The sequence below is a fragment of the Cupressus sempervirens genome, chromosome 1, assembly GCF_028749045.1.
Source record: "Cupressus sempervirens isolate cs-2001-9-10 chromosome 1, ASM2874904v1, whole genome shotgun sequence".
In the NCBI taxonomy this organism is placed as follows: domain Eukaryota; kingdom Viridiplantae; phylum Streptophyta; class Pinopsida; order Cupressales; family Cupressaceae; genus Cupressus; species Cupressus sempervirens.
In genome coordinates this window covers 100,675,507-100,688,749 of record NC_143118.1, presented here as the reverse complement: position 1 = coordinate 100,688,749, position 13,243 = coordinate 100,675,507, and positions in this window count along the sequence as shown.

Sequence of the window (13,243 nt, the reverse complement as noted above, 5' to 3'; positions counted from 1 at the left end):
ATAACAATACACTTTCTAAGAGTTTACAATTGTTCAACAAGATTAATGTTTTACAAGAGAATGCACCTAAAGAACTGTTAGCTCAAAAGAAAGAACATGGTGTTGAAATAGTATAGAAAGTGCTTGAGATGAGAGGTCTGCAAATGAGGGTGTTGACTAATCTTGAAAACTTGAATGCTGAAATGAAAGCTATCAATGATCAAACTCCTATGCTAGAGTTATAACACAATGTGAAGTTGATTTTAGATATGGTAGAGGCTAATATTCACAATTTTGGTAATCAAAATTTAAGGAATGAGAGCGAAGGAGGAGTTTCTTTAGAAAGAGAAGGAGAAGAAGTGATTTTATAAGGAGAATGCATAATAGAAACAAGAAATAGACAACATAGAATCTAGGAAACAAGAAATAGACAACATAGAAGGATATTATGGGAGCCACTAGATAGAATCTAGGAAAGTGTTGTAGTAGGAACTATGACATTGGAATCACTTGCAAGTCTCTTCGAGAATTTATAGTCCAAATATTAGGAGGACTACAAGTTGTGCAATTTTTTAGGTATTGCATCTGCATTTTCTTATAAGAGTGTTTCAAGTATTGGCATGGTCTCTCTATAATGATCCCAAGTATCAAATTCTTATAAGAGCATTTCAAGGTTAGGAACCACTTCAACATCCTTTGCATGGTTTAGAGGTAATTTCATTGTGGAAGAGACTTTTGCAAGGGAATTAGCCTCATGATCATGGTATTTACGTGGAAGCAAAACTTGCTTCTTCAACTCCTTACACTCAACTCTTCACTGAAGTTATTCTTCTAGTAGTGATAATAGTTGCTACAAATTCCTAGGAGCCAAGGGACCCTGAACCTATGCTACATTTTTTGAAGACATGGGATAAGTTACTATCAACTTCAATACTTCATAATATTTTGGATCATATAGTGATGCCCAAATTAACAACAATAGTAGATACTTGGGATCCTCACAGGGAAAGTGCACCAATAAATGCATGGTTACATCCTTGGCTTCCATTGTTGGGCCTGTGTATAGAGCCTTTATATCCAACCACTCGTTATAAATTGGGGAATGCACTTCATGCAGCTTGACATGCAAGTGATGCATCTACATATGCAATTTTATCACCTTAGAAAACTGTATTTGATCCTGGTAGCTGAGAATGATTGTTCATTTTATTGTACCTAATTTGATGACAGTTCTACAAGAATTTGTAATCAACCTAGCTAATCAACAACTAGACCCATTTAATTGGGTTATGCCTAGTTTGTTTCTAAAAATATCTACTATGATATGTTTTTGTAAATTTTCTTGTGAGCTCTACCCATTTTTCCAACTCTGCATTATTTTTATAAAAGATCTTGACATAAGTCACTTAGCACAAGTTGAGTGAGTTTTATTATTTAATTATTTGGATTCTAGAATATGTATGCAGTTGGATCAATTTTTCTTTTGTGCTAAGATGTAATGAGGACCTTAAAAAAGATCTCTAAGATATACATGTTTAGAAGGAAATATTAAGAGATACCTTTTTAGAAGGAAAGGCAATGAACATTTACATAGCCCTTGAAGAAAATTGTAGAGCAAGGGCACAACACAACCACAAAATCAAAAAGCAAGGACATGACAACAATGTCACAAAGCAAGGGCACAACAATTAAATGAAGAGATCAATAGGGCATGGAAATGAAATCATAAAGGAAGGGCGTAACAATGAAATGTAGAGATCATGACAATGAAATCATAGAGCAAGGTCACAACAACGAAATGTAGAGATCACAACAATGAAATGTACCAATTACAAGGGCATGACAACATGCAAAGCTCTCCATCCTCATTCGGATCTCTCCTCCCTCTTTCACGCACAACTCTCCATAGAAAAAACAAATGGGGAATGATTTATGTCATGTTTTTTTTTGAAAATTTGGTTTATACTCATGTAGGCATCACAATTATGATGCCAACATCAATATTGTGATGACATTAGGGATAATTGAAAAAATAAACATGAAAATCACCACAAATTACACCATCGTCACAAATTGACTCCAAATGTTGTACTATTAATAGTATGTTTTGTAACCTTTAACATGATTGGCTTCTAATAGGGCTCACTTTAGAAGAGTAAAAAATATTGCAACTAGTTGCATGATGGTTTTCCCAAATTGGGTTTCCACATTAAATCCTAGTGTCATCTATGTTCATTTTATTGGTTTAATGCTTTATGTTTCTACAACTGAGTCACTAAAGGTTATAACAAATTAATACTCATAAGATTGCTTTGTTAACTGAGTGACAGTATCATTCTAGTGCTGACCGAGTTGGGAAGTATTGCATGATCAATAGAAAGTTTGAATTGACATCTAGGGTTAGGGAATTATTTTTGGAGTAACTGATTCACCTCTCCCCTCTCACTTACTCTTGACATTTCCAACAATTGGTATCAAATAATTTGGTGCTTCTAGGAAAGGTTATAAGGACCTAAGCTAAAGATAAAAATGTCTTATAGAAGGGAGATTCCTAAGCTTAATAGAGACAACTTTTCAACATGACAAGAATTGATGAAGCTGCATCTATCAAGCATTAGTGATATTCGTCTGTTCTACTTGGAAAGTAGATATGTGCCACCACCTAAACCTATGACCATGGAGCAGATGAAAGAGGCAAAGGATCACAATATAATGATGATTGATATAGCTTCCTCTTTGAACTATTCTAAATTTGATGAAGTCAAAATTTTCGTATTGCATTTGATATGTGGTAAAAGTTGAAGAGTCTATGGAGGTGATAAAAATGTGCAAAGAGCCAAGGCATAAAGTTTAAGGGGCAAGTTTTATCAATTGAAAATGAAATAAGGTGAGATCATTGTCCAATCGAGTGAAATAACCAAAGAAAGTGTAAGTGCAATCATAGTTGTAGAAGGGAAAATTAATGTTGAAACAGTAGTCAATAAGGTACTAAGAACACTTCTTCCTACTTATGCAATCCTAAAAGTGACATATCCTTGGATGCACTTGTGGGAAGATTAACTTCTTTTGAGTTGGATAACTTTGATAACTATGCTCCCACATCTAGCAATCTTGAATCTCCATTTAAAGACAAACTAAACCTTGGTAGAAAAGGAGGAAACTCAAAAGATAAATAGGTTGACAGTGATGAAGAATATAATTATGAATGAAGACCTTGAAGTTATTGAAGCCCTACTTGCAAAAAGAGTATCAAAAGGAAAATGAAAATTTAGAGGCAAAATCCCATTGATTTATTTTTCATGTAAAGAGGTTGGTCATATTTCTACAAGATGTCCAAACAAAGAAGATAAAGATGAGAAAAGGAATAATAGGTTCAAAGGCAAGAAAGACTTCAAAAGCTACAAGGACTACAAAGACAAAGGTAAGAAATCTTGTTACATTACTAAAGATTCTGATAGTGATGATAATGAAGAATTAGTTTACATTGCTGTTAAAGATGAATCTGATAATGAGGAAAATGAAAAAATGGTAGTTATCTCCCATGTTAGCAAAAATGATACTTGGATCATAAATAGTGGTTGTTCCCATCACATGATTGGTGACAAAACTAAATTTGAACATTTATAACACTATGATGGTTGAAATGTTAGATTTGGAAACAATGAATCATGTTATGTTAAAGGAAAAGGAATAATAGCATTACTAGAAGGAATCAAATATTAAAATGCCTACTGGGTTGAAGGATCAAGACATAATCTACTCAGTGTAGATTAGTTGAACAATATAGGATACAAGGTTGAATTCATGACTGGAAAAACTAAACTATTGGATGGAAAATGAAACCTAGTTGGAATTGGCAATTAGACATAAGGTAATTTTTTAACTAGATCTCATAGAAAGTACATGTTTGTTAGCTTAGATAGAGGAGAGTTGGCTATGGTATAAAAGGATGTGTCATGTTAACTTTGATAACCTAGTTATAGTAAGCAAGAAAAAAAGAGTAAGAGGCATACCTTATCTGAAGAAACCTGAGCTAAACAGTTCTAAACAATGTCAAATTGGAAAGATGAGTAAAAGAAGTTTTAGAAGTAAGTCCTACAATTTTGAAGAAGTTTTGGAACTAGTTCATATAGATATTTGTGGGCCAATAGGTGTGGAAAGCTACTGTGGAGTCACATATTTCATTCTATTTGTTGATGATTATTCTAGGATGATGACTATAATGTTTTTGAAAGATAAATCTAATGCTTTTCAAAAGTTCAAATGGTATTTGGCTAGTGTTGAGAAAGAAACATGGAAGAATCTAAAATGTCTAAGATCATATAGAGGAGGAGAATTCATATCAAATGAATTCAATGAATTATGTAGTGAAAGAGGGATCAAAAGATAGGTATCAACACCTAGAACTCCAAAGCAAAATGGTATAACAAAAAGTAGGAACAAATCCATCATGGAATATATAAGAACACTAGTGTCTAAGAAGAATGTTGCACCACAATACTGGAGAGAAGCAATCAACACAATAGTTCATACACTTAATTGAGTTCAACTGAAGAAAAGTACAAATAAAACACCTTATGAATTATGGTATGGGTGCAAGCCTAATGTTTGTTATCTGAGAGTATTTGGAAGAAAATTCTATATCTTGAAAGATTTAGGCAAAGGAAGGCTAAATGCAAAAAGTGATGAAGGTATATTCCTAGGTTATTCTAATAAAAGCAAGGCATACAAATGTTTGAATCTAGCTACTCACAAAGTCATTGAAATTGTACATGTGAAGATTGATGAGTTTGTAGAAAGAAGTGAAGAAAAAAGCAACAAGGAACTTGAAGACTACAAGAAGTTTTTTTACTATGAGGAGGAACCTGAGACTTTAGCTCAAAAGGTTGAAGCCAATCAACAACTAAGTGTACCTAGAAATTCACAAGTAGTGCAACTTGAGTCATTGGTAGTACAACCTGAGTCACAAGTAGTACAACCTGAGTTACAACCGGATCAATTAGAGGAGCCCAAGAAGAAGGATGAAAATATTGAAGAATCAAGTGAACCAAGTTTAGAATCAAGTAAGAAAGATCCAAGACTTGCAAAGTTTTTCAAAAGACATCATGCACCTAAACAAATAATTGGAGGAGAGACATAAGGCATTCTCACAAGGAACAAATTAAAAGGTACATGTTTGTTTAGTGATTTTGAGCCTAGATCTGTAAAAGATGTATTAGAAAATGAAGGTTGGATAGAGGCAATGAATGAAGAAATTGAGAAAATAGAAAAGAAAAAAAACCTGGTCTCTTGTACCTAGACCTAGGGATAAGAATGCGATTGATAAAAAATGGATATTTAGAAATAAGTTGAACAAGAAAGGAGAAGTAACAAGGAATAAGGCAAGACTTGTATGCACAGGTTATGCTCAAGAAGAAGGTATTGACTATGGGGAAACATTTTCCCCTGTTGCAAGACTTGAAGGAGTCATAATACTTCTAGCATATGCAGCACAAAGGAGATTCAAAGTATATTAGATGGATGTTAGATCAACTTTCTTGAATGGAGTTTTGGAAGAAGGAGTCTACATTGAATAGCCCAAAGGTTTCATTGATCCAAGAAAAAGAGATATGGTATGTAAACTTTACAAAGCTTTATATGGATTGAAGCAAGCTCCTAGAGCATGGTATGAAAGATTGCATGGATATCTGGTAAGAATTGGTTTTGAAAAGACAAATGATAATAGTAATTTGTATATTAAGGAAGGACCATGGGATAAGATATTGCTTGTAGAAATATTTGACGATGATATCATATTTGGAGGACATGAGATGTTATGCAAATCATTTGTTGAAGAAGTGAGGAATGAATTTTAAATGTCAATGTTTGGAGAGATTGAATTCTTTGTGGGTTTACAAATTCATCAGATGAATGATGACATATACATCACTTAATCAAAGTACATCAGTGAAACATTGAAAGTATTTGGAATGGAAGATTTCAAACTAGTTGGAACACCTACGTCTACTGGACATAAAATCTCAAAGAATAATGATTCAAAAGTGGTAAACCAGAATACTTATAGATTAATTATTAGAAAACTTCAATATGTGGTACACACGAGACCTAATATTACATTAGCAATTGGCATAGTTGCAAGATTTTCTACTAATCCAAAAGAAAAATCTCATGATGGCAGTAAAAAGAATTTAGAGGTATCTAAAAGGAACTAAAAAGTATGGTTTATGGTATAAGAAAGGAGGATATCTTGAGTTGAGAGCCTTTACTAATATAAATTAGGTAGGAAGCATTAACGATAGAAAAAACACTAGTGAAGGAGCATTCTTTCTTGGAAAGAGGTTAGTATCTTAGACAAGCAAGAAGCATAATTGCATTTCTCAATTCACAATAGAGGCAAAGTATGTTGCTGCAATAGTCAATTGTTCTAACATAATAAGGATCAAGCAATTAATATCAAGAATGAAGGAATAAATCAAGGAACCAATGGTTATCTATTGTGATATCACAAGTACAATAAATATATCCAAAAATCTTGTGATGCACACAAAGACAAAACACATTGCAATCAAATATCATTTTTTAAGAGAATTGGTTCAAGACAAAGAGGTGAGATTGGAATATGTAAACACCAAGGAGTAGATAGAAGATGTATTTACTAAGACTTTTCCTAAGGATGAATTTATATATATAAGAGGTAAGCTAGGGGTTATTCCCCTATTTGATGCTCACTAAAGGAAAATATAGTGAGATATCAACAAGTTGATGTAGTGACATACAAAGCATATTGCATATAAATCAGTACAAAAGGTACATAGTAACTTCAAAGTTTGTATCCTTTGGAATTTGATGTCAAAGAGGGAGAGTTTAGTGTCAATAAGGAAGAGCAAGGGAGAGTTAATCAAGGAAGAATGAGAGAGAGTTTTGTGTCAAAGTAAAAGAGGGAGAGTATTGTATCCTAGCAGAAGGAAGATATTCAGATGATTGAACGTATAACAAAGAGGGAGAAAATAATAGTAGTTCACAATAGAGTGTTGATAAGGAATCAACAGAGGAAAATCCAAGTAGAATCTTGGAGGGAGTTGCTAAGGATATTATCTAATTTCTCATACTTTTATTAGTTTATGTTGACATGGTGTGTTGCCATCAATGCCAAAGAGTGAGTTTGTTGGAAATAATTCTTTGATTGTAGTCATTGATGTTACACAAATGTTAGTATTAATTGAGCATTATATCTAGTTTGTAGTATTAACCTTGTAAATTTTAGAACTAACCAAGTAGTCAGGTAAAGAAGACCATCCCAATATTAATTGAGGCAAAGAAGAGCAAGAAAATGTGGAAGATAAGTTGCAAAGAACATTTGATCAGAAAGGATCCATAAGTAAAGCTAGAACAAAGATCTAAATCTTCAAAGATAGTTACTTCATGAATAAGGTCAAATTGATATTACTTTCTAACCATCGTAGCAGTAAAAAAATCTTTTAATAGAGTTGACTCAACAATCATTTTATAAATCCTCTAACAAGATGACATTTCAAGACTAAAGTGTTTAAAGACCTCTAACCAGGCCACTCCTAATAGGAAGATCTAAATCCTCTAACAAGTTCATACTTAATATTATGTCTTGTAACTTTTAAAAAGGTTGGCTCCTAATAGGGCTCACTTCAAAAGTGTGAAAAATATTGTAACTAGTTGCATGGTGGTTTTTCCAAATTGGGTTTCCACGTTAAATCTTGGTGTCATCTGCATTCATGTTATTTGTTTAATGATTTATGTTTCTACAACTAAGTTATTAAAGGTTATAACAGATTAATAATCATATTATTACTTTGTTAACCAAGTGATAGTATCATTCTAGTGCTAACCAAGTTGGGAAGTATTGCATGATCAATGAAAAGTTTGAATTGACATCTAGGGACATGGAATTATTTTGGAGTAACTAATTCACCCCTTCCCTCTTAGTTACTCTCTACATTTCCAATAGTTATCATATAAAGTACAATGTGTGTGTGTGTGTGTATAACATCATAGTAATAATATAATTGAATAGTTATTTTACAACAACATGATATTCTTTTCTTATTGATTTTCACATGCCAAGGTTTACATTTTTGAAATGATATTTGACTAAGGATAGTATGTCCAAGTAACATAACATCATCTAATTTTTTTCTATTAAATTCAGTTTGGGTGGTGTCTAATAGGTGTTTTGGATAAGGATCATGAATTTTACAACTTGCTCTTAATTTCAAAACATATCTAGTATTAGAAGACACTATTGTATTATCATGTCAATACTTGTCAACCAAAGATTTGATTTCAGGATTCACTTTCATGTAAAATCATGGGAGTCTACTATTTAAACTCCAAGGCTAGTATATTGGATTATTTTAGATACTTTATCTTCTCTTTGCCGCTCTTCCTGATTTTTTAGGATGCATGTTTAAAATTTGAACGATATTTTTCACTATTCTTTTTTCCAAAGTATTTTTATTGACCATAATAGTCAACATTGCCATAGTCTATCTTTAAATTGACTCATTTTTCCAATAGATTGAATGACACTAGCAACAATATATTTAACATGTTTTACTTATGCATCTTTTTTCTTTTGTTTCACATAAATGCCTAACTATTTCTTTACATTTCTCATTTTTGACATTCTCATAAATTGCACCATAAGTTCATATTGAAATGATTTATTATTATTATAAAAAATTATTTATATATATATTATTAATATACTTGCTTATCTACCTCCAAGATAGCTTACCAAGAATACCATCCAAAACATTAGTTTCAATATTCAAAAAATACTTTTCAATAACATGATCATGATTTGAGTCCTTGATTGCACCTTGTTTAAAATGATTCTCATTTTCATCTAGGAAAAGATTTTCATTTTTTTGTTGTCAACAACATTTTAAGAATTTTCACTACCCTAGCTGTGGCTCTTGGTTGGCTCTCACTAGCTCCATGCTTGTGCCCGAGCTCCTGTTCGTGCTCATAGCCGCTATTTATCAAGTGCTAGTTAACGATAACAAAATTTGTGTTATCTCTTATTAAAACTCTCGCTAGTCGCCAAGTGCTAGGGTCATAGGTTGCTGGTATAGGGAGTGAAGCCCTTTCCATTATGCCTTCTACCGCCATTTTGACTGGATCTGGGTTGGCTTCTCCTATGCCTTCAGGGGGTAGCGTTGCCTCTTATGCCGACATGGCTGAATTTGAAGTGGGTCTTCATGGTGCTACTTGAGATACTCATTCCAAGATTTCTCGTCCCTGTGAAGTTTCCCCCGTAAGTGTATCAAACCCTATAAGGGTATTTTTAGACCTAGATACAATTGATGATATTTACAGTACAATAGAAGAGCTCTTTGCCCTTGTTACTTTTTTTTTCACTTTCAGGGTTTTTGGCCCTCTCTTGTTAATCTTCATGCTCGGATCTCCAAGCATTGGGAACCAATTTTAGACCATGATGTCCACATCTTTCCAATGGATAAAGGATTTTTCATAGTAAAGTTTAAAAGTGCTAAAGATAGGAAGACTATTTTGTGCGATAATAGTTTTTCATGGTAGGATAGATATCCACTTATGGCCAAACCGTGGCATATGGATTTCGATCCACTTACAAAATCCTTTAAGAAGGTTCCTATCTGGGTTTGACTTCCAAATCTCCTAATGCATCTCTAGCTAGATTCTGTTTATGAAGCTATTGGGGATGCTATCAGTGATTTTTTTATAGGTGGACTTAGACACTTCGAATATTCTCCATTCAACATGTGCTTGAATTCATGTAGAGATGGATATTTCAAAGGGCCTTCTAGAGAAGGTTTGTTTGGAATCCTTGAGGGGCTCTTGGACCCAAATATTGGATTATGAAGTTATCCCTTTTCGCTGTAGAAAATGTCATATGATAGGTCACATTGTTGCTCGCTGTGCTGTTGTGAAGACTAAATCAAGGTGACCACCTTTCTGGTGGTTAGGGGCCTCTTCTGAGCACTATACAGTGGTTAAGTCCATGGATGCACCTCTAGATCCTGTGGATGACCTTGCAGATGATTCCCCTGCAGATGATCATTCAGTGCTGGTGGTAGCGGAGGAAGTTCAAACTCCTGGTCAGGACCCTATTCCTTCTTCTACCCTTGCCCCTGTATTGGATGCTCCTCTTGGTCCTATTGGGGGCTAGGACCTTGTTCCCTCTCCTGCCCTTGGCCCTATATTGGATGATCCTCTTGGTCCTGTTGAGGGCTAGCTGGCTATGGGCTCTCCTAGGGAGATTGTTGTTGCTTTTGATTCCCCTAGGTTCCATTGTTCAGTTTCTTCTAGGGATTGGATTGCTAAGGCAGTAAAGGTGGAGGATGGTTGGATTGCGATAAAAAGAAAGAAAGTTAAGCTTTCCGCTCCTCCTTTAGAAATGAACCTTCAATCATGCAAGGGAGGCTCTAAATCAAAGGGCAAATTGTGAGCTCCACTATAGTATTTGGCTCTCAGTTCAATTTTTTGCCTTCTAGCTGGGTGTTTGATTTTGGCTAGTGATAGGCTTTTCTATCACCTTGGTTACCCTTTGTTTGGGGGGTGACTGATTTCTCTTTTGTTTGCTATTCTTTTGCACCTGTACTTATTGAAAATCTTTAGACTTGTACATGGTTTCAGGCACCCTTCAAAACCTATTTTACTTAATCAAGAACATTTTAAGAATTTTCATTTTGAACAAGAGTAGGATGTTTAATTTCAACAAAAAAGGATTTTCAATTTCAACATGTTCAAGAGGATTTTCATTTGCACCAACAAAAGGATTTTCATCATCAACACAACTATGGTTATTATCATTTTCATGAAATTTTTGAAGAATTATATTAGGAATTGAATAAATTTTAACACTACTAAATGCTTGTAATAAGTCTCCATAAAGAGTATTATCTATAACCATAGTTTTAATATCATTCAAAGGTGGATTTGAAGATGCACCTAGAATCATGCTTATTATAACATTTTATACATCATTAAAAGGTTCACTCTAAGATCTACTTGCATTGTTTTCTTTATTCATGTTATCTTTTGGAATCACCTTTTGAACTTCTTTTGCATCCCTCATACACCTCATGATATATGAAATGCTTGGCTCTTTAATTGTTGTGGATCCTGAAGCTTCATAATTGTTCATTTGGTGCATCCTCAATCTTTTATCTCTTTGACATTTGACCACCCCCCCCCCCCCCCCCCTCCTCTCTCTCTCTCTCTCTCTCTCTCTCTCTCTTTGCTTCTATTTCTTCAGGGGTCATATTCATCCTTCTTTTCCTCTTTTGACATTGCTTAGATCCCATGATGGACATCTCAAATCAATCAAATAATGTCTTTAATGGTCCACTTCAACTAAAAAGTTCCATGATGCTCCCAACCATTGAATCATTCACATGATGAATATAATGATCCATCAACAAGACAAAAACAAAAAGAATTCTACAAAATCCATCATTTTTGGTTGTACTATTGGTATAGTTCTAATGTACCATTTTGAGTAAAATTATAAAAAACAATTGGTTAAAAATAAATGCTACCACACTTAGAAATGGGGTGATACTTTATTTTTGAAACATCACACCATTTTAAAATGGGGTGACTTTTATTTTTAAAACATCACCCCATTTGATAATGAGATTCCATTACTTGAAAATCTAATTCGCCAATGTACACTCTAGGAATGGGGTGTCTCTTTATAACCGGGACCTTGTTTCACAAAATTTGAAAATTCCCTCTAAAATTTCTTTGGGATTATATTTGAAAATGGCTTGGTCAACCAAATCTAAGCTATGGATGTAGTTTGAGCTAAATGTTGGAGGCAATTTCAACCCACAGACAAATTTTACACTTGAGACACAAATCATATTGAGTTATCTATAGATTTTTTCAGAAAAAACCCATTATAGATCATGCTGTGTATATTCTAAATACATAAATTATTCATATATTTGGTTAATTTTTCTATTTCTCATTCAATTTCTACTAAAAAAGTCAACAAACCTCCAAAGATCATGGTTTTTTTTTATTCTAATAAATTTATTTTTTGAATGTTTCTTTGAAAAAAATCATGACATCAAACAAGAGACAATTCTACACAATTTAAAAATAACAATTAAAAAATTATATGTTTAGATCATATTATGCTTGTCATACACAATAGACTAAAAATAAACAATTATGCCTAATAAAGAATTAATTCAATAATATTCAATAAAAAGTACAAAAAAATTTATTTCATCAATCTTATCTCAGTTATGTACCATTTCCCTGAGAGAAAAGTTTGATTTAAATCAAAATTTGCTTGTTGTAAATGAATATGGTATGGTTCAAAACCACGAGCTTTTCAAATGTTTATTTTAGTGATGCCTATTGAAACTAAAAATTGATCATTTGAGTATTAAACTAAATAACAAATTTAGAAACTAGACTTCAAGTACTACAACTTCGAGGCCAGTGGCTAACTAGCCAATAGAACTACTTATATTGGATTTTTTTAATTAAATAAAAGAATAGAAACACATTGATCACAATTTTAAATTAATCACTGTAACAACCCACTTTGGGTGACTCCTGTTTTGTAAGAAGTTGTCAACACTTTTTGACTCAATCAATTAGATAGGTTGACCTCAATTGGAGAATTTTATCTTTGCATCAATTTGTGTGAGCAAGGCATTAAGTCATTATGTGTTCAACTTACAATTAAAGTTGATATGTTTGTGGTCGATATGTGTTCTGACTATATAATTGTGGTTTTAATTTCTTTATTTTATATGATGAAGACTTTGTTCTCTTTTTAGTGTTGATTGATTTAGATGACATTATGTTAGTTAATGTACATGATTGGATTTGTTATGATGTTTTAAAACTAAGCTTAACATTTCCAATAATGTGATGGATATTGTATGGATGCATTTACGCCCATTTATTTAATTAGGAAAAATAGATGATTTAAAATCATGTTATGAATTTGAGTGTATATGGAAGTTGAATGTTTATACTTCATATTTTTTGTTTTGAATTTCAATGAGAGATATCATATTGGAAATGTTTATTGTTATATTGGCAATACTGATGCATAGGTATGTTTGAGGTTGTGAGTGTGCAAGAATTGAAGGCAAAAGGGTGGTTGAGGTAGAGGAGTTTAGCTCTTGCAAGGGCTGGCCTGAAACTTGTATGGTGTAGTTATGCGCGTGCGTGCACACACACACACACACACACACACACACACACACACACACACACACAC